Genomic DNA, 22,531 nt, shown 5'->3' with positions numbered 1-22,531 from the left:
GAAACTTAAATCTCACGATAACATTAATCTCCTGGTACTGCACTGAAGTCTCCCTTTTCATCTGGTTTCTTAGCTCGGGGCTGGTGTCATTCCCTGGGGAGGCTGGTAACGCCCTGGGCGAGCGGAGAGGAGGCTGCGGAGCAGGAACCGGGCGGGAAGCAGCAGCTSTACCGACAGCTTCCGCTGCTGCTCCCGAGCTGCGCTCTCGCCCCGGACGGTTTCGTATTTGCTTCACTTTGTCTTGACTCATGATGCTTTTCTACCCTGCCTAATTAGAAGTGCAGCGTTTTTCAGTGCAAGGGTTGTCTCCCGTGGTATTTGCAAAAMCCCTTATCTTAATAGAAGAAAACAGATTTTGAAACCCTATTCTTTATTCTGGTAACACTGATGCAGTGATTTGTTGACAAACGCATGGGACAGGTTTTGTGCATGCATTAACTGGTAACCTATATTATTTTTTCAGTTATTTGGTGTTCAATGTGTAGCACATTACTTTCATTTTTACCCCTTACAGTTTTGAGGTAATGATGGTTTAAAGCAATTTGATTAAAAGAGGTRTGGATTACTTCAGGTCTGCAGAGCTTCCAAAATGCTGAATTGAAGACTTGCTCTTCCAGCATGTTTCCCTTCAGTTTCAGGAAGGAACGTAACCGGCAGTCCTTAACGGATCGCGATTTGCGAGTAGCGATGTTACTGGTCGTGGTTCTGCTTATGGCGAGGAGCTGCGTGAAGACCGGAGGGTCTCGTGGTGGGAGGCCCTGCGCGCCGCGGCAGCCGCTYTGCGCTGCGGCGCAGCAGGCGTGTTCGCTCTCTGAGGGCTGCTCGTGCTTCCTCTCGGCCGGCGCCGATGAGTCGGGCCGCGCGGCATTGCCCCTTGCCGCCGGGCCGGGCCGGGGCCGGGGCGGCCGCTGCCTTCCCCGCGGCTCTTGCTCGCTTGGCGTTGCCGCAGCAACGGGCCGCGGGAGCCAGAAGCAGCGAGGAGGCGAGCGGAGCGATGCCGGCGACGCCATCCGCGGCGTGTGAAGGCCGTGATGGGAAAGGCAGCGCTTCTGTGCGCCTCCGGAGGTGCCGTGTTGTCCCCAGAGCCGCGGGGGTAAAACTTCCGCGTGTCACGTGTTTCCGACGGTCTGGTCTCCAAACCCGAATCCATTTTCTTTTCCACGTATCCTTACTGTGTTTACTTGTTAACCCTTTGCTTGCTTTATTAAAGAGGCAGGTGCACAAGCCCACGTTTCTGTGCGGCTTTGGTTGGCCCTTTGCCTGACGCCGCGCGGGTTTACCCAGCGCAGAGTGGATCAGAGCCTCGGCCTGTCCGGTTTAGCGTCCGGTCACCGAGCAACTCGCAGGAGAAGATCCAGGCGTTTGATGTGGGCTTATACTCGGGGGCACGAGGGTCCGCACGGTTCCTCTCTGTCGTWGTAACCCGCAGCTGCGGCGTGGAATGCGCTCGGTGCGCGCTSCTCGTCGGAGCTGGCGGCCTCCGTACGCGCCCGTTCCCGCTCGCCCGGCCGGGTCGGCGTCCCCGGGCACCCGCAGCGGCTCACCGGAGCAGGCGCAGCGTGCTCGTGGCCTGCTCCGTGCTCCACTGCTGCAGAAAGCCGCGTGCGCGCAGAGGGTAGTCGCCGGCTTGCAGCGCGTTGCGCGTGCAGTGAGCTGGAGGCCWACTTCCTGAGAGAGAAGATTGCAGCAGGCACTGTGCAATTCTGGAGCACGTCTTCTACGCCGGCGTCAAGGTACATATCGTGTGCGTGACTTATTTTATTTTTTTTAAAAAAAGAGAAGAACTTGACTTGTAGCAATTTAGATAATTTAGCCTTTCCTTGAGCCCCCCCTGAAAACTGTAGGGATGTTGTCTGTGTCCGTGCTCCCTGCTTATCAGTTACTGTGTCAACAAGTGCTTTGGAGCAGGCGTGGGTGAAAAGGGGCACAGCGCTTTCCAYGCTGGGCGGTAATTGGAGGCCTTCGGCCCAAGCAGCCTTCCGCCGCCCGGAGCCTTGCCGTGCCTCGCGCGCGGGCGGGCGGCACGGCCGGGCACGCGGAAACCTTCACGTCTTGTGTCGGTGAAAGCACTGCTGAGAGAGGATTCCACGGTGATTTTTCTTTGACTTCTGAGGGTGTTTCTCGGCTCTCCCTGAGATGTGAACAACTTTACAGCTTTTGGAATAGCTTTGTTTGCCTGGCTTGTGTTAAGGAATTTGCATTTCAAGCCGACAAGACAACCACGTTGTAAAACATTAAGCTAAATTTTATAGACTAAGCATGTTTTGTTTTCTAAAACTTCTGTAGACTTTTTATGTGGAGTGACTGTATTTTACATGCAAAATCTCTAAGTTTCTTTGAGATTTTCAGATGCGTAGATGTAAAAAGTGTTCTTGAATAAAAGACAAAAACTCAGAATGAATTGCATGGAACTGGAAAAAAAATAATGTATACTTGCCAAGTAGAACCAGTGAGAGTTTGGTGCATTTATCTCCTGGCATTGTTTGAACTTTTGGGTGCTGGTATTTGGATTTGGCAGGGGAGCCGCCACCTCGGCTAGATGGCAGGAGCTCTTCCAGCAGTGTCAACGCTTCGTTGTTTCATGCTTTCCAGCTCGTCCTCYGCAGAAGCCGGCGTTTGTCTCTGAACTAAAGCCCGGAGTTCGTGAGTTATGGATGAGGGCCCTGCGGCCTCTCACTTCCGGACCGTCGCGCACAGCAGATTGGTGTAGCTCGTCCTGGTTGATGGTACAAAGTGGATAAAAGCAACAAATTCCTCAGCATTCAGGAGATCCCTTTTTTCTTTTCTTTTTCTTTTTTTTAATGCTGTCACTTGCTAACCAACAAGCCTTTATACCTTACTGTGTTAGTGAGTGCATTTGAGATGTACAGCTCAGGCTACGTGTTCTATTTCTATGCTTGGATAAAGATTTTAAGTGTTTTGACCACCTGGGTGGAGACTATGTCCRAGAAATTATGCATGGCAAACTCCTGATTCTCCATGCATAAAATACTTCATAGTTGAAGTAAAACATACAAAAATCTTATCGGGGCTAAAGTGCATTGTAATCAGGAAACAGATCGTATATATAGAGATATTTTAAAATAAAAATACAAAAATGGAGTTATGTTTATTATACTACACATTAATTTTTTTCGACTTTTCCAATTAGATTCCTTTAAGGAAAATATTTACAGTGGTAAAGGAAAGGAATATGTGTAAATGCTTTCTTGGTACTGAGCTGGGCTTAATGCTGATCAAAATATGTACTCTTTCACTCCCTGGAAATTGCAGGTTTTCATCCAAACAAAGCTATTTTTTTCTTCCTTTGTGGATACAAGAGAAAAAGAGAACAAAAGACAGGAAGAACTTTCAAAAATCATTCAAACTTTTTTACCAAATTAAGAAAGCACAACAAACAATCTACAAATAGACATGCCAACTTAGTATTTTTGCCCAAAAGAATTATTGCATTTTTGAAACTAATTTTCACTGAAAATTATTTGTTGAGAACTTTTGATTACCTTAGTTAAAACAATCAATAGTGTATACTTAAAAAAAATCTATTGGCATAAATATTAATTTAGCAAGTTCTTTTTATTTCCTCTTGCGTTTATGTCCATGCATGCTGTAGGTTAATGGCAGTCATCACGTTCTGCAGGATGTTTCTGTGATTTCCTTTTTTTATAGCACACACATTACTTTAAATTTTAATTCACATCTGTGACGTGGAAAATTACTTATTAACAAAAGGAGCAAAACAGTTTACTATGAAATAAAGGCATGGTCTGGCCTGGCTACATTTTGTGCAACTCTACCCTGTTCTGTAGAAAATTGGTTTTATAACTGGTAGATGAACTAAAAGTAGGAGTGTTTAATACGAGCCATCCTAACTTTCTGGGACGTTAAGTTCTAATAGGCAGGTGTGAAGTGGTCTTAATAGATCAGTCTGACATCATCGGGCTGCTTATTAACTGTGAAACCTGGTTCAGTAATTCTGCTGGCAGCTGTGTGTATGTTGCCATAGCTGCCTTGTTAATAGAGCAAGACATGCATTTTGAGCGCTTCTTGCCCCAAGGACGTGGAAAAATACCCCATGTTTAAAAACACTGACTCAGACTTGCTAAARGAAAAGCAAAGCTAGCTTTCCATCTGCATACAACATGCTGTCCCCGCAGGGCCTGCATTTCTTAATATGTAAGACATAGTTTTACACAGATGCAAAACTGTTGAACTTAGCCCTGATGTATTCTATGCTTCGCAAAACTTGCTCAGTGGTGACTCTGGGAAATGTTGATGGGGCCACTCAAATGGAGTGTGGAGCCCTCAGCAATTTTCTGAACGCTGAAACTTGGAGGAAAGCACCTGGAGCATGGCTAGTGAACCTCGAGCAGCGTGCAGGGCTGCGGAGGTGCTCTCCGTTTGTAGGTATCCACCTCTTTTTTGTGCAAAGAAGACATGCTGCAGTTGCCTTCTTATTTTTAGTYTCAATATGTTTGCACTAGGGTGAAGGATAAAAAAATGTCAGGGAGAGAAGAAAACATGTCTTGTATAGGCAAAAGTAGCAGGCAGTTTTCATTTAAATTTAGCTATTTTGGAGTGTGCAGAACTTTCTAATAGGGGCTTTTTTAATCCTGTAACTAATCAGCATTCATCTGACCTCACGGTGAGCTGGTTCAGGGAGCTCAGTCCGTGGAAATCTCTTTTGCAGAATTRAGTTTTCTGCTGGGTCGGCTTCCTGAGCTGGCTCTCCACGCAGCCGCGGCCGTGCCGTTGCGGCTCGGGGAGAGCAGGGAAGGGGCAGGCGGGAGGTGAAATGCTGCAGCTGGAGCTGGGCTGTGCATAACTGAAGTACCGTTTCTTACTGCTCACTGACACTACTCAGCAGTAAGAACCAGACCCAGCCGTAGTCTTTTCACCCCTCCCTCCTTCACTGGCTGATGGCTGAGGACAGGGCATGTCCCTGAAGAGGACCGCTCGCGTGGTGGAGTGGTAGCAGCAAGCGGTGTGGAGCAGAGACCCGCAGAATATTATGTTTGGAGTGAACTTTTAAAGGGCTTTGGATAAACATAAGTAGGCTACATTTTTTTTTTTTTAATTTTCAATATTAAAAAAAAATTCTTACGCACCTTGGTGTTTTGGGGTTGCGGCTGAGGTGAGAGGAGGTACCGCTCTCCCGTAGTGCCTCTGGTCTGCTGTAGCGGGGCCGCAGCGTCAGGRTCTGCGCAAGCCCCGCGATGGCGTTTGTACGGGGAGGTCGCTCGAGGCACGGTCCCTCGGTCAAGCCTGGTTAGATTTGCCCACCACCAGCCTTGGGATAGGTCAGACTGGAGAGGCAAATGAGTTAAAGTGAAATCATGACTTTCCAGATGACAGTGTTCAGATTCAGCCTGAACTTACTTAGGGAGAAATCTGTGGGAGACTTACACAGTAGTAAAAGGCTTTTGTGAGTAATTATAGGCTTAAATGAATTTGTAGCAKTGGATAGTGACAAGTGGTATTTATTCCATATTTTGTTCAATATTGTAAATTACATACTTATTTAAAAAATAAAATATGTAGATACAGAGCTGAATAGAGATTTTAAACCTGAATCCCCACAGACTTGGAGAACATTTGGGTTTTTGATTCAAACGTGGATATGCAATCTGCTTTTTAAAAGAAAATAAAAATTAGCAGCTATAGTTTAACCCRTGGATGGGAGACATGATCAGGTGAGTTTAGCTGGTTTGTGGGTGCTGTCCGGGGGTAGCACCGGCTGGAAAAGGTGTGTTCCTGCACCGGGTGGTGCAAGAGCAATGGCTCCCGAGCCCCTCTGCTCGCGTTGGAGCTCGCTGAAGTCAGCCCTGGGGTAACATGGCAATTGTAAAAAGAAAAAAGAATGCCTGAGGATTTGCAAAACTTTGCCTTCACTCACTTAAAAGCTTTGGCCAGTAAATGACTTTATGAGAGAGAGCTTCCTGTCTGGAGGTGGTTCAGTGTCAGTACTTAGAGCTATCGCCCTAAGACATGCTTCGTGTGAATTCCAAGGAGGTRGATGAAAGACGTCGGTATTGTTAAAAAAGATTTAAGTGTTTCTTTGCTGGGATGGTGGATGACATTTGTACTGAATCTTTTTGGGCAGATGTGTATTTGAGCAAAAATGTGTGTATGAGTAAAAGAATGTTTAAATACTTTGAACAAGCATAAATATTTCATTACCAAGAAGGCTGGACGTTTCTGTACGCAGTATGTTGTCTCAGTAGTAAAAATTGAGAAACCATTCATGATGGTAATACTCTTACGCTTGTAGAAGTGGAGACCAAACTGATCTAATTGCATGTTGTTGTTGCTTGGAGAGTTTCTTCTCGCTTTTTGAAATTTTTAATCATGCAGATTGATCACAACTGGTAAATTGTGAATGTAATGAATCAAGGTACAGTGACTGGAGAAGGGCAAAAGCTCGGTTCAYTCAGACTTTTGGCGTTGTTGTGATTACCGTGCAAGTTGTATGACAGACTTCATTCTGTGCTTGGATGAGTGTGTTACCAGCTAGAATAAGCCCTAAGAATTAACATCTTAAAATATCTCAAAGAAAAACAGCAGAYTAAGAAGAGATAAAAAGCAAGAACAATTACGGAATTTTAGAAATATGAAACTTTCTCATTCCATGGTCCCACAGGTATCACTTGTGCTAAAATTAACTGTGGTAAGACAAAGATATTAAAGGTTGTGTTCTTGAAGCTTTTCCTGTAAGAGTATATATGTAGCGTCTGTCAAGCAGTGACACTCCATTCACACTAGGAGCAGGAGACTGTGTCACTCCTGCAGCAACAAATTCTTTCCTTTCAGTGATTAATTGTGATGTGAATATATATATATACACACACACACACACACACACACGGATATATATTTCCATTGTAATGACTTTTTAAATATTTCTGGGTACCATTCAGCTAATTTAGGAAATATTTAGTCTTCCTGTCTAGCAAATTTTATGCTGTAGAAAGGAAGCAGATTTGATCCATTTTTTTTCCACGGGGAGGTAGGAAAACAGCAAGTATCTGCCTTTAGGGAATAAGGAGAGAACATTTTCCATTCATTAAATCTAACTGGGAAGTGATGAAGATATCAGCTGTGAAAATGGAGGCTTAGAGAAAGTGGGTTTTTTTTTTGTTTTGTTTTTTCAGCTGACTTATTTATCAGAAATTTCTGAGCTTGATAAACAAGGAAAAATATAAATATTCTTAACGTTGTTCATAGTGCAGTGGATGCAGGAGGTGCACAGAAGTATGCCATAGACAAACAAAACAGAGCAAGAAGGAGAGACAAAGAATGGAGGGAATTGTGGAATAGTGTGATAAATAGGTGAGATCACCAGATAGTTTTCCCTTTCTGTCCTTGATGAAGATTTTAATGGCAGAAGTAACCCACAACAATAACCTTCATCATTGCCATTCTTAGAGATGAAGCAAAGATTTCACTGGAACTTAGTGTATTTCAAGACTACGTCTAGGATACTTACTTCATAGGGGATTTTTCTTTCATTTATTTACTTGGAGGCTTTTGGCATCAGTTATTTTTTTTTTCCTGGTATTAGGCTTATCTTCACTCTGTGTTCAAAAGAAATGCAAAGTTTCTGAATCCAATAACAAGGGCAAAAGGGATACTGGGGTGATGGTGGAAACCTGTGAGTTTGCAGTGGTGTTCTTCATCTGTCCAGGTTGCCTGTAACAAGAGTCGGAGAGATTTCTGCCACAGCTGATTACAGACAGTGACTAGCCCCTGAACAGAGCCCTGTGTTTTCCACAGCTGCATGTTCTCCTTTCCTACGCTTGTTTTTCTTCTGTATTTTTTTTAGTGAAAATGTGCAGCTTTTTAGTTTGTAGGTGCTATATAAGAACAACATCCTAAATKAAGGAGGAATTCCTTAATTCTGCATCAACAGATAAATTATCTGGAAGAGACTTTGCATTGACATGTAAATGGAAAACCCATCTACTCTGGATGGCACGATTTTCCCTTGATTGTAATTGTTATATTGATTATGTTTTTTCCTGATATATCTGTAGCAAGCTTTGTGGCTTGCTATTTCCTCTTGGTTACTTGAGCTCTCAGAGAGCTATTGAAGTGGCTGGGACTGAGACACAGCGAGGAAGTTGCAGTTCAGGTCGAAGCATTTCACGTGCAGTTTGTTCTTTGGAGGCATCGCAGCGCGTTTGGCAGCCCGTGTCACTTCTCACATTTGGAGGTCACGTTTTTCTGGATGCGAAGGGCTTTACAGTTTCCTCCTGTAATGCCTGGTAATGAGATCCCCTCTTCTGACGCGTGTGAAGAGTGGGGACAGCTACATGTTGGTTGAAAATCTGTTAGTTCAGTGGAGAAAATGTAAGGAGAGAGCAAGAAGGGAACGGGAACATTTTTAAATTGGTATGTTCCTATTGAAAACTGTTAAACTTCAAACAGAGGAAAATGAGGATAAAAAAAGGAAAATCTTTTCTAAATYGTAATATAACTGATAGCATTTCTATTGAAAAATCACAGAAAATGATCTGAAAAAATCTTGTTCMTATTTCCATTTTCTGTTCCATTTAAAGAKGCTTCTAATGCCAGAAGACTGTAAGTGAAAATCCAGCACTATAGTGCTCTCTATATACATTGTACAGAGGATGAATTACACCGCTGTTTCTATACCCAGTGTCCCAGGAAAAAAGAGCAGTTTCAAGAGCGCAGGTGGAGCTTCATAATTCTCCCATATAGTAATGACTTTTTCTCGCTCTGAGCAATATTTCTGCCATATTACAAAGTGGAGATAGAAACAAAAATGATCAGAGTCTAGCCACATGTTAGAAAATGAATTATACTTTTAGGAGTCTTTCTAATGTTCTCCAATTATTAATAGTTTGTATGAAATGTACAAGTAAAAATGATCTCAGAAAAATTTATAATCTGAAAACCCTGTAAGCACCATCTAAGAAGTGTTTGCCACAACTGTGTTGGCACAGTTCTTCTTGCTGCTGCTTTGGAGATGAACTTAGGATGGCCCAGGAAGCCCTCTGGAGTTGATGGTCCCTGCTGTCTAAAGCCATCATCAGAAACAAGAATTATAAAGTTATTGCCTTTCTAGACTCATACACAAAGCTGCCATGTACCTCAAATTCTTTATTAAAAGGTCACTTTGGTCTGCAGTAGAAGTTACGCTTTTCCCCCACAAATGAAATTACAGAACTCTATTTACTATGATTTGTTGTATTAGTTTTAAGAATATACGGATGTCCACTGGTAGACAGGTAGGTTTTCTCAGATCTCAGAAATGGTCTAGCATTATTATACCAGTAATTATTTGTCTGAAAAACTATACTGAAATTGTGCTTTTGTTTTCTATATAGGGTGGAAGTGACATGTAGTCAACATCCTTACATTTACTGAAGTCATGCAGTTTCGGAATAACCAGTGATACTTTAATGTTAATACTCACATCTGTGTGAGGTAGTGATATATCAGTTCTAACCATTAAGAGCTTCCTTATTTTTCAGTTGGTTGGTATTCACAGGGCGTCTTGTTATACTAGACGTGTTCAGAGGTGTCAGAGTTCRTCAGACTTCCGAGCTGTGTGTAACAAATAGAGGTGGTGACTACTACRCTGACGGGCACTGAAGAGGAGAGAAGACCGTGCAGTGACCTTCATGTTTGTCCGAGTCTGATCACAAGCAGAGACACGCTGGTCAGAACAGCTGTAGTTATGGATTAGTCTGGGTGAGTGGCTGTTGTATGTTTTAATGAGCTGRATATAAATACCATCTTTGTGGAGCAGCTCTCATGAAGTACTCACCCTGAGACTTCATTCTCTGAAGAAAAAAGATGTTCTTCCATTGCTTAAGGTTGGTTTTTATCTACTAGGAAGCGAACTGACTGAGCTTTACTCTTGGGGCTCTAAGTATTTTCAGTACTGAGTCCRGCCACCACTAACAGAATGAATATATCTGTGATATACAGGAGTGAGTCTGTAGATTATTAGACAAGAAAGGGGCTAATTTAATAATGAATGGTTTGACCAGCTCTCTTTACAATAATGCTGCAAATAACAGTGTCACCTACTGTGATAGCCAATTCTGTAAGAACAGCATAGTTACTTATCTCAAACTTCAGAATGATTTTTTTTTTCTACTTGCCGGTGTAGAAAAGTGGAAAGGATTTTACATGAATGAGTACGGCTTGATCACTGCATTTCTAGCAGGAGTTGAGTACCGGTTTGCTGCTGTATTTGAGTGGGAAGAAAGAAAAGCAGATCTGTAAGCAAAAAATAAAATAAAATAAAATAAAAAAAACCCCAAACCCGTGAGATTTAAAAAATAAAGGTAAGGGGGGAAGAAGATAGAGGACAGTTTAATATCAGAATCTGGCTAGACCTATATTTTCCTCTCTGCATATGATTGTGTCATCTGATGAATTTCACATTGTATGAATTTTCTGTTTTGATGAATTATATATACTATAGACCTTACATTTTCCAGAAAAGGAAGACACTGATATCATCTGAACAGCCATCAGTTTTTACAGTCTTATATCATGACTGAGTAGTCATTTAATAATAATGTAGAAACAATTAAAAATCAGTTGCTTACTGAAGGGTTTTATGTTTGAAGATCTCTTGTGCTTCCATGGGGGAAACAAAGGGAAAAGCTCTGAACTGGCAGAAGGCATCATCTTTTGGAGATTTTATTCAACATTTGTCATTCTGTTAGAAGTTAGCCATTAACCTAACTAAGTCTTTTTCTAGAGTAGAAGAAARTTGGAAGAATCTGCACTAGCTGCTGGGTAGAAACAGGTCTTTCATGACCTACTTCTGGAGAGCTGCTGAGTGTCCAGAGCGCTTGCTGCAGGCACGAGGGGTTTCAGAGCCTCGGAACAATGTGGAAATCACGCCATTAGCAAAGTCTGTTAGGTGGAGTAATGCAGTCAGTAAGCAAAATTTATYTCCTAACTGTCCAGAATGTTTTGATACATACTGGAGAAGAGAAATAAATTTGCTCACATTAGAAGTGTGAGTCTGAAYGTCCAAAAATAACTGTTCTGTTTTCTGAACTAAGAAGAATCTCCATCAGATGTTAGTGGGGMTATCACCCTTTCCTGTTTTTTTAATCTCAGAGATTACAGTCTGGGCTTTTTTGGAGTTGGTTTTGGGCTGTTAGTACTGTGCATGTCTCCTGTGATGAAGAGGGAGAGACGTGAGAAGGGAGGAAGGTGGGCTGCTTGGARGGCAGGGTGATGAGCRTTACGCTGTGTGCTCGTTAGAGTGKTTAGGCTGTTTACTTCCACCTGCTGGTTTTGAAATGGCCTAGCCATGGGGAGTACAGAAGGGAATATGGCAAACGCTTTTCGTAAGACAAGGGGACCTCCATGAARAGGCTTCTCTGTGCTGGAAACAGCTGTCAGCTAGAGATGTTCTGTTTCTAAAATGATACCTAGCCCAAACTCCAGGAACCTGTGCTGAAGAAAAGAGAAATCTAGATTTAAATATTGGAATCTTAGCAGTAAATCCTTTACTCGTCGACGTCAAAAGAGTCTGCTGCTATCCTGCTCCATCAGTGTGTGCATGCACCCATGCTCAGGGAGGTAGACAGGCTACCCAGGGTAGTACATCCCAGCACTGGACAGGTATGTGCAATCCCAACAAGRTCTGAGCTTCCCATTAGAAGGCACTGCTGAGATATGCAAATCAGCTTTTAAGTGTTGTTTGGGAACAGGCTGAACTTGCTCAGGAATCGCAGCAGCTAGTTCAGAGGCCTCTGGGATGTCAGTCAGCCACCCTTGCAGGGACCTCCTCACCTTAGGTGGTTGCCCACCTCTCATTAGCGGTTGTTCTTGGGCCAGTGCCAGCCCAGATGTGCTCAGAGCTGCCTCTGCTCCTGCTTTGGGATCCTGGGCACTGCCCACGCTGCCTGGCTGGGCATGGCTGGTCTGCAGGAAGATCCAGCTTTGGAYTGCAGAAGGCACACTGGTGGGTGATGTCCATGCCCTCCAGTCTTTACAGGGTTTAAGCCCCTGTAAAAGGCAGAGGGCATCTCTCACAGCATCTGTGCTTCTAGAATGATAGTTACGCTCAATAACTCCATGTTCATATCATTAATTAAACTATATCTTTAATTAAACTACAGTGAACGAACCCTTTGGTCTATATGTGTGTTTAAAAAAATTGGGCTTTATGTCAGTTATGTCATAACAGTAGGTCAGTTCATGTATTTAATCTGTTCTGCATACAGCAAAGCTGTATTATCTTTGTTATTTTTACTGTATCTATATTTTATTGCTATCTAGTAGGAATAGAGGGCTGCAGGTTTTCCACTGGAAGACACAACTCTTGTTCTGCCTGAATCACTGTTGACCTAAAGTCATGAACCTTAAATAGAACATTACTTGCTCTGTTCATGAGGTAATTCTTTTGGAAATATTATACTATCTTCTCCATAACTTTTCAGGCATCAACTTTCATTAGGCTTGCAGTCGTTTATGAAAGTGTGGAAAATGGCACTTGAATTCAGGACTRGATGATTGGTCCTCATGACCAGAGTGAACAAAGATGTTATTTAATAAGCTGATATAATCAAAAAAAAAAAAAGCATTTGTAATATAGCTTTTGTATGCACAAATCATAGAATCATAGAATCGGTAAGGTTGGAAGGGACCTCTGGAGATCATCTAGTCCAACCCCCCTGCTCAGCAGGGTCACCTGGAACATGTTAGCCAGGGTTGCGTCCAGGCAAGCTTTAACTRTCTCCAGAGAAGGAGACTCCACAACCTCTCTGGGCAACCTGGTCCAGGGCTCCGTCACTCTCACAGGGAAGAAATTCCCCCTCACGSTCAGGYRGAACTKCCTGTGCTTCAATTTCTGCCCGTTGCCTCTTGTCCTGTCACAYGGGACAACTGAAAGGAGTTTGTCCCTGAGTTTGTTGTTGCTGATTATTGTCACTTCCTTTACAAATGATGGAAAGAAACCCTGAGTTTGGATTCATTCCATTAATCAATAATATCTTGATATAAGTGTAATGTTTTGAAGAATTTCTGTCTGTAGACTCTCATAACATGTAATCAGTTTCTCAGAAAGCAGGATTTCCTAACAAGCATTTCCAAATATGCATTTCTAAAAGCATAATCACGCAGTCCAACATGTCACAAATAGCTAACTTTACCAGCTCTAGAAAACATGCAAAATATTCTGCCTTGTTTTTCTTAGTGGCATCAACCCTGCAAATGATTATTCACATGAGCTATAATTACTTTGTCAGGCAAGCCCGTTAGCTCATGCAGAACTGTGAGGGCAGCTTTCAAGAGTGAAGTCAGCTCTGCAGACTCCGCGTCTCCTGTCCACAGGTGGYCCAGCAAACACGTGCAAATGCTGTCATGCTTTCCAGAGTGCTTATTTGTGACCAAACTGTCTAACAGCGCATGAACAGCTAATGCTAACCTCTGCAGGGTGCTCAGGGTGCCCCCGAACTGCATGGGGAGAAAGTGAAYATGGCCTTAAGGTCTAAGAACGCCCATCAAAACACTGTATAGACCATTAACATCAATATGAAGATGAGCAACAGCTGCTAGACAGGGTTCCTAGTTGATACAGGAACATACTGGAACACTGTGGAGTAATTGTGTAGGAGTGTGGTGGCAGCAAGAACTGGCTAGTATGCCTGTCATTTTACTCTGTTTCCCTAAACCCTGGGGCCATATCTGATGAATTAATCTATGTGATCATTCCAGCTATTCTTTCCCATTAACTTTCTTTGTTGGTGGTATTTGTGGGAATGCTCTCTATACTGGCTCAGGGAACAGGTGTGGGTTAAAAATACCYGCAGAAAGCAGRGGGGAGGGAGGTGAGCTGGYGGGAACTTTAAATTCACAATGCCARTGAGAAAAAGATGCTTAGAACCACAGCTGCAGGAGTAAAACATGGTTCAGACTTGCCTCTGTGTGCCCGTTCTGAATCTCAAGGGCACAGCCTGGAGCGGAGCAGAAGTTTCMCCTCTGTAATCCCGTCTCTGTGCCTGGCAAGGCATGGCCTTGAGTTTTCCCTTCCATATGTCTATGCCCAGAGCAGCCTGATGGAGCTAGCTCAAGGTGACCAGCCCTCAAACACAGGCTGGGGGAAGGTGACTAARTCCTCCTGCCTTCCTGAAAGGAGGTTTTCTGGGGTGCAGCCAGGAGCTGGTGTGGCTGCATGCCACTGTTTACGGGGGGCTAGTGCTAAATGCAGTGGATGGCACTGTGGAAGTTACAGAGCAATAGCTAAGACATACAGTTCGTATGCCTCAGGAGTGGCTTTGTCAGATGGCAGAAGCTGCTCTTAGATAGTACCTTTACATTCTTGGCTGATTCCTTTAGGTTATGTTGAAAGATGTATACCACAGCGTGGCCAGTTAATATGCTCCAAACATAATATGTTCTGGAGTTTAAACAGCGTGAGATACGGTACAATTTGGTCAGTGATAGATCTAATAGACGATAGTAATCTAATAGACCACTAGACTAATGTCTACCTTGACTAAGCAGCATGCCCTTTTGCACATTCAATACAAAGTCACAAACAGAGGAATTTGATGTGTATTTCCTATAATTTTAAATCAAGCTTTTATTTTATTTAGCCTTTAGCTAAATAATCATTTTTGTAGCATATAAGCAAATTTTTGATTTGGTTCTCAGTTTGATCTTCTTCAAACTGGACTCGAAGTGATTTGAAAGTATCCATAGGGAATGGAGTGTTCAGTATTTATCTTCTGAGATCGTAGAATCACAGATATTTTCATTTTTCCCAACAAAYATTACTGAGTTATTGTAGATTCATAGAGATGAGTTGTCTGTACAGAGTCTGAGCTACACAGTATGATTTCTAGAACATTTTGTTTTCAGTTTAGACAACGTTGAGAAAGTTGAGCTCAGCCCTACAGGAGTCCTAATTAGCTCCATCAGCATATGTACTCTCAAGTCATTAAAAGCATGTTGTTAGGTTTAGMTAAGGAAGAAAGAATATCGTGTGTCACCTGACTGCAAATAATTGCATTTAAAACAAGAAGGATTAATCCTGCTGCATATTAGAATTTGTGCCRTTTCAATGTGAACACTTTATTTCTCAATATATGAGCATTAAATGTTAGTAGGAATTAGCGTAGCTGTTAGCTCTTGAGCTGAACAGTTGGTTTGAATTGAATGCTAGAGCAAGATTGTGAGCAATACTGTTATTAGCGCTCTTTTCCAGAGTAGATAATGAWCATTTTGACCTGCTGCAGGAACCAAATGATGTGGTAATTAATCTACTGCGTATAACAATACAGATTTTATTCCATGGTCAACATCACTCTTGTTTGCTATGTACACCCATAAATAAGTAGGATCCCATGGGAAAGTATTAAGCCTGAAGGACCTGATTTTGCCATGGTTTCTGTGCCAGTTTTGCTTCTGTGGACTCTACTGAAAGCAGTCAGTTAATTAAGTTACGTAACGCTGTAAGCTTGGTGTAAGGCAGATCCCTGGTGCTTGACAAAATTGGACGCAAGGTTTATCTTTTTCAAAGCTGTGAGATGGACTCCTTCCAGGTCTTTACCAAGGAGAAAATCATTATCTCACTGAAGTCAGTAAAAAAGCCTTCAGTCAATTCTGCTGGGCCAAAATATCACCCCCAAAGTCTAACACTGCTGTTGTAGGTATAGTTCAGTTTGGACCTTTGACTTCCCAAATCATTTATGAACCTCTTCTAATGATTCCTGCTTTTTATCCACCTGGGGAATACAAATATTGACCAACCAACAGTAAACTGTCCACATTTTATATAATTTTCCTCTGACATCTTTGCCCTCTTTCTGTTGCGAATAAGACCCCACGGTGCTGGCTCGTGGAGGCCGATGCACAGCGAGAGGCATTCTTCGTGCTGGAAAGGAGGCTTTTCGGCACGCAGCGCGGAGGGGGTCAGCTCAGTTCACTCAGATGCGATGCRGAGCCGGGAATCGAGCACGAGGCTGGTAGCTGGTGCATGCGGTCCTCCCCTCCACCTCCAGCTGCAAATTAAATGCGACCACCAAGATGTGTGTTTTTTTGTTTGTTTTTTTTAAATACGGTAAAACCTGTTATTTTGGAGGCATGCAAGTAGCACCCCCTTCCCTCCAAAAAAGAGGCAGATTAAAAGAAGAAAAGTCTGACTGGAGCTGGGTGCCTTGGGCTCCAGGTGGGAGGGAGCTCGTCCTAGCTCAGAGAGAATCTTTGGGAAACCCAGGTCCTGTGCTGAGAAGTTGCTGTTTCTTTGCTAACAGTTTGTTGGAGTACCTGGCAAAAGAGGGCTTATTAATTTGTTGCTGAGTGCAGTTTATTAAAAATACGAATTCGGGCCATTTTGTGAATACTGTAGAGCTGGCATGGTGGAACACCATGAAAAATCCAGGCAGTTTTAATTTGGTCCCTCATCACATGGAACAGTTTAAAAATAGAATCTGTGGGGAAATAAAACATGGGGAATCTATGTTAATTCTTCTGTGGGATAGAGATGACCTATTTCTGTAAGTTATTTTCAATTGCTAACTCTGGGCAATGAAAATCTATTTTCTGAGCAGTGAATAATTTAGTGACTTTAGAGTGATTAACATAGACAACAAACGGTGGCATACGAGGTAGTGTGCTTTCTGAGCAAAATGATGCTTCTGTGCAGCAGGCCTGCACGAACTGCTTGCATTCTTTAAAATCTGCTTAATCACACTCAAAGGAGGTTCTTACTAAAAGAAATATTAGGTTTAGGCTTGTGCTGGTCCTTGGGACAGAGATGAATTAAAGATAAGAGGATCTCAGCAGTTCGTAGAATCAGGCCCTCAAAGATCTCTTTGCTGCTCTTCAGTTTCTACTTAAATTGTGGATTGAAATAATTTAAAGATTCATGGTCTCCCATGTACTGTCAAAACCATAGGGAGAGCTAAGTTCGTGAATATAAGCAGATTTTATTTCTCAGATAAAACAAATTTTAAAATTTATTACGCTGCAAGTTCAAGATATTAAATGAAACTAATACTGTAGCATAAATTTGAAAAATTCTGTCCTTGCTGTATTAGACAGCACAGAAAACTAGTTAATGCTTTAAAAACTGTGAAAGAAAGTCGCAGCTCATTCTGCTCTTAATCCATTTAATGTATGTTTTATTGATACCTACGGAGCAGGGTTTTAACTGCATTCATGGTATACTGACTGTTTAGTGCAGACTAACAAGCCCGTGCTCCTAACTTCGGTTGCCGTTTCAAGTAATGCAGCTGAGTGTGTCTGAATCTCTTTCCCACAGAAGTGTRTTCGGTGGCGTTAGTTATTTTTCCAGTCATCTTTATTAACAGAATCCTGGAAAGTCTTTCTTGTAATATCCAGGAGTAAGATCAAATATATTCAGGTCTCTACAGCAATTTACTCTCTTCCTTTGGACAGTTGGACAACTTGAGCATCTGTTCAGTCTTTTGGAATTTCTCTTATATCTTCAAAACATCACGATCAGTGAAAAATTCTTATCACAACAGAAATACTGAAGAATCCACTCTGGGCCGTAGACGATCCAGTACTTTTCATGAGCAGTTAGAGGTTTGGAATTGTTGCCGTGTTCACCCGCAGCTCGGTTCCCATCAGACCCTTGGACGGGGAGCTCTGAGGAGCAGTTCTCCTCCCTTGGCCCCGTGAGCAGGGTACCGTTGGGAGAGCGGTGGTGTCCTCGAGACAGCCAGCTCTCTGCACCTGCTCTCTGGCAGGTCTTACGGTACTTCTTTCTACTCAACTGTGGTCTTGCATAAGCTTCACTGCAAACCGTGCTGGTATTTGTATGTTTTCAGAATTCGTTGTGTATCACTGGATTCACTTAAATATCTTACAATTCATATAYGGCTTTTATGGTGCGGTTCAGCTTTTCTTCACAAGTATGGACAAATACTACAATATCCATTTTCTGAGATGACACTTTAAATGAAGAATCAGTTACCACAAGGATCACGATGAGGTTGCAAACCTTAATGTTATTTAAACTTTTGCAGTAGGTGACAGGTTCTGCACAGCATGGCAAAACCCATTGTCTAGCTTATTTTTCGTATGGAGAGTCAACCCTTTTCGGACTGGGTTAGCAATCTTGTTCCATTAAGGGTGGTGAAATGCTGAAGAGTTGGACATTTTTCATTTGCATTTGTACTCTTAAAAGCTGGACTTATTTAAGGCTTTCAGGGGAGCATCGTGACCYTGCCATGATCAAAGACTTGAGTAACCAACTATAATGAGCTGTAGCTGACAGGGCAATGCAAAGAGGAACTGAGCATGGTGGCCATTAGCATGGGCCATGAGTTAGCACCTGACAGGAGAAAACTCCTTAACTTGCCGGAAAGGTATAGCCTGGTTTCGTTGTGGACTGGTTTGATGGGTGGCCTGTGCCAGCACCTGGCTATAAAACCCCTCAGTAATGGAGATTGGGACAAGCAATGTCACGCAGGTGTCCCAGCCTGCTTAGACGCCAAGGGCCCAAGGTGGGACTGTTYGGTGTTAGTGCCCAGAGCCTGACTGCAAGTAGTAGGAGCGAGCATTGCCTTTCCCCGGGCTTGACTGTGCTCACAGTGGGATTGGTGTGCATCTCCGTTAACTCGSTCGTCGTGCGTGAGCGTGCAGGTGCGTGCGCAGAGCTCTCCCTTGATACAGCCTTCCCCTCGCTTGGGCCACTTAACAAATTGTGTTTAGCAGTGCCACGTTGTCTAGGCTTCCTTTCCTSCCCGTGACGGCTCTAGCCGCGGAGATACTGTGTCATTCAGACCATCTCCATTATTTTTTTCGGTGTTACAGATGGCTCTTCCTGTGGTTCAAAACCTCAGAATGGGTTCACCTTGTCTCTTAATTCTCACACCGACCAACCCAAGAAGAGGTGACAGTGAAATGAATTGGCTAGAACTAAAAAATATCTGAAGAGGAATGAATACCTCCGCAAAGCAAGATGACGAACGACTAACTGGAGCGCTCTCATGAAGTTTGAGAAAGACGGTGGCTCATCCCATGTATTTCACACTCCTGAACCCCTAACTTCTTCAGCGTCGTCTCTGCATGGTGGTCGGAGGCCCCTGTCCGCGCTCGGACGTCCCGGGGCAGGGGCCGAGGCAGGGACGCCGGGTGCAGGGCTGCGGTGGCTTTGCGGTGTCACAGCCCGGGTGGCCCTGTTTTCCTTTGGGGGTTGTACTCGTTGTGTCAGCAAAGGAGACGTCACTTCTCGGTGTCTGCGCTCGCAAACGTGTCTCTGCTGCCTGCTTTTCTCGTTAGATTTTGAACTCTTTATGAGTCACACTCCTTCCCGTCCCATCATCTGCAAAACTCTGAAAACTGAATGATATTGGTAAAAACATTTTTTTTGGTGGGAGTTTTCCTTTTGGTCTCTGGATGTGTGTCAAAACCTAAATCTGCTCCTTCCCCCCCCCCATTTTCTTTATGGAATTCAAGCAGTCTCTGTAGTTACTATGGATTGATTCCATATCGTGGAAAGCTGGGTTTACTTGTTTTCACGGATATTTTTCCCTGTTGAATTACAGTTTTCCAAGTTTCCAGGAGCTATCCGCAGACTGATTCTCGGTAAATCAGCCGCGATGCGCGGCGCGCTGAGTGGCGATTTCCCAGGTGGTGGTTCTGGGCTCCCGTCYGCGGGAGAGGAGCACGCTGCAGTGACACGCCAGCTCTTAATGTGTGCTGCAGAAAATAATTTGGATGTGCTTTAGTTTGAAGCAATAGCATTGCTTTGAGATACGAAAGAGAATGGTCCCCAACAGCTGCAATGACATTTTCGTTCTCCTTTCTTTTATAAAAGTCAGTACCCTGCAAAATACTTATTTTTATTCACTCGGTGTAATTTACCCACAGTTCACGGCCTGCCTTAGTTAGTCGTGCACAGCAGCTGTGTATGCCTCTGAAGTCAGCAAGAGATGATTTTACCTGTGGTTGTTGAGTTTTGCCTGTCAACTACAGCAGCGATTGCATGTTCGTAAAATTTGTCCTTTTAAAATTAAAAGGCTGAAGAAGTGAAGTAGGAATTAGAAAATGCATGATACACAAACTCCTTCAAGATTTTAATGGTTGCGTTTGAGCAGTTTTGTTCCAGTGGAGCTAAAGGTAGACTGAAAGGCAAGATGTGTTTGTGGGATGAACAGAACCAAAAAGACAGGGCATAAACATGAGCTCTTGCATATATTCTGTATCAAATTCATGTTCCAGCTGGTTCACTGTGTCTGGCTTTAGCAACACCTAGAGCACTGAGAGATGGATGAGAAAAGGCATCGGCCTCTAGCTCTGGGTGATAGCGGGGCTTTCTGGTGTCGTTCAGCCTGCGAGTCTCTGCAGCAGTGAATCCAGATTTAGGGCATACAGCACTTGAGCAGAAATGTTAAAATCAAATTATGCAAAACAAACTGGTATAAACTTATCCTGCAGGTTCAAATTTGTTCAGACAGTTTTGAAGGGAATAACTTTGTCTCAACAGATTTTTTCCAGATCAGATTTTATCTGTTCTCCCTCAAGTCAGTTTAAAGGCAGCATAAACCACAAAATCGTGCTGTGTCTTTTTGGGTTTTTTTTAGGCATAAACATGCGCTCTTACATATATTCTATATCAAATTCATGTTGCTAAATGATCTTAAAAGGTTACGTAATTAATAAATATGTAATTATGGTTGCAAAGAGTGATACTAATTGTCAGAATAACTCCCGTGAAAATAGAAATTGCCTGCAGAACTTTACCTGGGACATAACTTCAGCTATAATTTTATGGCTAATGTTAAAATTGAAAGATGTTCTTGCATAATTACAACTGAAGATAGTGGAGATGAAAAAACAAAAGAGCCCCTTTTACTCAGGAAGATTGCTTTCTCAAGTTGGAAATARTACTTTTGTAGAACTCGCAGTAAGCTGAATGTTTCGACTTTGAAGACCTCTGTTCAGCAGAACTGGCAGCGATGTTGTTGTTAGGGTGGTTGCSTGTGTGCGGGTCCTCGTGCGGCGTACGAGCGGTGCTGTCCGGGGAGCTGCGCGATGCGCGGGGGCCGAACGGCGCTGGGCTTGCTCGGAAGCTCTGGCTTCGCCAGCAGATGGGCGCGACGGGAGCAGCCGGGTGGGCTACGGTCTCTGCTCACGTTCGTCTGCCGTTCTTGAAAATGGAGCCCCGCTGCCGAGTCCCGGGCGCTGTGTTTTGTTGCTGTTGTGCGGAGGCCGGTCTAGGAGCAGAGCGATGCTATCGCAGGCGGCGCCCCCCCCCCGCGGGCTGACGTAGTGGGGTCTGAGCCAGGTGACTTTTAGAAGAAAATATTACGAGGAAGATTTCTGTGCACAGACGGTAGTAATAAAAAACTCATGTTAGCTGTGTAAAAAGTGTTTATCTGGAGTTGAGATAATGTGACACAGAAATCTACTTAAAAGTCATACATATAAAGAGATAATTTTAAAAAATCCCTTTTCTGGCAAGCAGGTGTGAAATTGTGAAAGCAGGAACGAGTTATACCTGGTACAGCACATTCTGTCCCGGCAACTGTGYATTCCCATTTTGTGCTCTTTCAAGCTCCAGATCCCTGACATTGCAAAACACTGCAGGGTGAAAACCAGACACCTCCGGGAAAAGACRCTACCACATAAATTTGAGTCCTGAGAAAATAATTTTTTGTAGATGATTATTATGCTCTCTCAGTAGGTGGAATTAATTGTGGATTTTTAAAGTAGGCAACAAAAAAGTTTCTTTGGACTGAATATACCTGTCATACAAGTTAGTCTGTTCTAATGCTGCATGTGTGTATCTACAACAGCCTGTGCAGCGTGGTCTAGGTGACCCTGCATGAGCAGGGGGGTTGGACTAGATGGTCTTCAGGCCGGAGGTCCCTTCCAACCTCAGCTATTCTGTGATTCTGTGATGGGTAAGCAATTTTTTGTGGCATTTCTTCATTTATCTTCAGAAATAGATCGCTGGTTATAATGTTCTGCCTTTGTATGTAGACAAAAGTATAGAATGAAATGGAGAAAGTTGAAAGATGACAGATGAGTTCAGGACTGACATTGTTCTAAAGTACATTGAGAAAAGCTGTTTGAAATGTACCTTATTTTTCATACTTTGCAAAGTCCTTCTGCAAAGATACGGAGCGTGATATTCCTTCCATACTGGAGCAAATAAGGGTAATTCAGGAACATTTTCCTTGAGATCGACTGAGTTGCAAATAAATAAAACTGATGTAGGGGACAACTAGATCCCAGTTCAAGTTTTTCTTAGGAGGGTCTAACTGTCTTTCGTATCCCACATCATCCTGAAAGCTGTAGAGGTAGGAGCTTTGAGAAGCTTGTTTGCTGGAAAATGTGCATTATTTCATAAACTTTACTCAAATGTCATTGTTTTTGTCTTTCAAACATTGGAAACTTTAGCCTCCAGTGTAGACTCTCTGTATGGAAATTACAGGAAAATCTCTCAACAATCTAATCTACTCATGTATTTGTGATATTCTAAGTGGTCCAGTATCTTTTGAAACATTTTATTTGATCTACCTAGATAAAGAAACAGACTGTCATCGTGAGG

The 22,531-nt window shown here is 43.1% G+C and overlaps 1 protein-coding gene across 1 annotated transcript in view; it reads left to right on the top strand.

The window, feature by feature from the left end:
- The first annotated feature begins 1,046 nt into the window (after positions 1-1,046).
- STK32C (serine/threonine kinase 32C) overlaps positions 1,047-22,531 on the top strand; it is an 86,375-nt gene continuing 64,890 nt past the window's right edge. Inside the window, exon 1 of the mRNA XM_085299780.1 lies at positions 1,047-1,065. The gene's annotated coding sequence lies outside the window, so the exon portion shown is untranslated. The remainder of the gene's footprint in view (positions 1,066-22,531) is intronic.

This window comes from Rhea americana, unplaced genomic scaffold (assembly GCF_003343005.1).
Source record: "Rhea americana isolate MKP2758 unplaced genomic scaffold, rheAme1 scaffold_154, whole genome shotgun sequence".
Taxonomy (NCBI): Eukaryota; Metazoa; Chordata; class Aves; order Rheiformes; family Rheidae; genus Rhea; species Rhea americana.
The sequence above is the reverse complement of the archived record's forward strand: the minus strand, read 5'-3'. Positions and strand labels throughout refer to the sequence as shown.